Source organism: Arachis ipaensis, chromosome B1 (genome assembly GCF_059453495.1).
Source record: "Arachis ipaensis isolate K30076 ecotype BB chromosome B1, ASM5945349v1, whole genome shotgun sequence".
Taxonomy (NCBI): domain Eukaryota; kingdom Viridiplantae; phylum Streptophyta; class Magnoliopsida; order Fabales; family Fabaceae; genus Arachis; species Arachis ipaensis.
The window spans coordinates 6,957,891-6,960,375 of NC_142436.1; positions in this window are offsets into that span (position 1 = coordinate 6,957,891).

Here is a 2,485-nt window from a genome sequence, read left to right on the forward strand (position 1 = left end):
ACCAAAAGCGTGGCGATAGAGCAATCACCACCCTTAGACAGGCCACCCTTCCAAAAGCGTGGCTGTAGCTCAAAAAGCGTGGCGAAAAGCTATCGCCACGCTTTTTTCAACTTTTTGCCACGCTTTAAAAGCGTGGCAATAGAGCTGTTTTCTTGTAGTGTTTAAAAAAAAAACTTACATAATCAGAGTAACTCAAATATTTTATAATGTGGAGTTCCGGATGATCAACATTTCTAGGTTTAATTTTTCTTGACATTTTTGCTTTGTTTCCTCACACAGCAGCTGCCCAGATCGTTGAGGGAGGAAGAAGATGGAGTTGTGTGTGTTGGGTGGGAGAGGAAATGAAACTGAACTCGTTTGGTACGCATGCACTCGGTTTGGTTGGGTTAAAGGGGCACCGTTTGTGGGGAGCAAGCAATCAGCAACGTGTGGCTTGCCTATACACAACTCGGACGGTCTGTTTAGGTGCATGCAAATCGGAGGGTCCGAGTTCCCCTCTCCCACTCGCACAGTCCGATTTCCTTCTCCACTGACACCACAGAAAAGTAAAGCTTCCCCTTCCTCCATAACTGAGTTCAACTCATTCCAGCCCTCCATATAGAAAATAAAAAGCGCTAGATTGAACACATGTGTTCTTATTAATTCCCATGTTGGACAAGAAAAGGAAAAAAAAAATTGATGTTGGTGGGAACAGTCATCATCAATTTACTTTGTCACAAATGAAATAATGTAGTATTGATCTTAACACACTTGATTCTCACATGATAAGATGAAGTAAGTATTAGTGGGAGTGTCAGATTTTTCTTGGTCCATACTTCATTCTAATTAAATATTGATTGGATTTATTTTTAAGATTTTTATCCAACTCTACATTTAATAAAATCTTATTACTTTTTAGTCATAATAAAATTGGATTTAAACTGGATAAAAACTGAATTTATATAAAGCATAAACTAAAAAATTAAGATGACATTTTATCAAATCCATCCTCTTGATCAAAGCTATATTTTTTCAATCAATGGATACACTTCCATCCCAAAGTACATATGCAAATTAAAATAACAGCACCAATTATCAAATGACACCTCTTGAGAATATACAAATTTTTTTCTCACATAAACTAACGAAATATGATAATAGTGCCAATAAAGATTCAATTAAAATAAATAATTTAAAAAATTAAAACCAGATTTACCTAACTTCCTCTAAAGCTTAATTCATATCTGTTAATTTTTGGTTCAGCCGGATTGGTTCAAGGGACTCGAACATTTACCCTAAACTAATTGAATAACTTAGGGCTTGTTTACGGGATTCTAACAAAAAAAAAAATTTTTGTGCTATTTTTTAAAAAAAAAAATTTATAAAAAAATAAAAATAATTTATGTTTGAATATTTTATGTAAAATTTTTTTATTTATTAATTATATTTGAATATATTAATATAAAAGTATTATTTATTTATTTATTTATTATATAAAAAATATTTTTTTAAAAACATATTTTTAAAAAAATATAAATTATAACTTTTCAAAAAAAAATTTTTTTAATATTTTTATTTTTATTATTAAAAATTTATCAAATATATTTAAAAAATAATTAAAAAAAGTTTTTTAATTAAAAAGATATTTTTTATTAATTTAACAACACCCAAATAAATACTATAGTCAGATTATTTTTTTATTTTGTATTTGACCATATCTAAATAAAATTGGACAGAATTTAACTCAAAATTCAACTGGACTTGACCAAAATTTTAGGTCGATTTAGACCATGAACCCTTATAGTGAGTCAATTTCAATCAGTGGATCACACTTATAAAGGAAAAATTATATCCATGTTATTACAATATTACGAATAATATTAGATTAGTAGGCGCACTGGATGGTAAATAGTCTTTCATAATCCTTGGTGTTGGTAAGTTGTCATCCTCCATGAAAGAAGAAGAGGAAAATAAGAACTAGATAGAGGGAAATAAATTACAAGAAATGAAGTTAGTATTTTCAATTACTGATGAATGATTAGAAGTGTATTATTAATTAAATTACCATTGTTTTTTAAATATATACTGTTTCACTCATTTTTTGGTCTATTTTGACAAGTAGTATTAAAAAAAATTTGTATCAAAATCTCAAGTATCGAGAAGTAAATACAACTCTTTTAAAAAAAAGTGAGTTCAACTCGAGAATTACTTAATTAATGTCAAGATAATCTATGTCAAAATTGTTATTAGTGATAAACTCTATGGTAAACGACAAAGGAATGAATAATAAAATAAAAAAAGACGATAAAAGCACACACAAAATATTGATTTAAACAAAGTAATAACGAAATTCAAATAAGTTAAATAAAACTGAACCAAATAAACAAAAGGAAACAAGTAAAAAATCAACTTCTAACACTCTCACGTACTTGCACTCCATATTTTTCTGTTGCGTCGCAGAGACTGAAAATTTGACGAGCTTATGTAATGATTTAATATTCTTGAT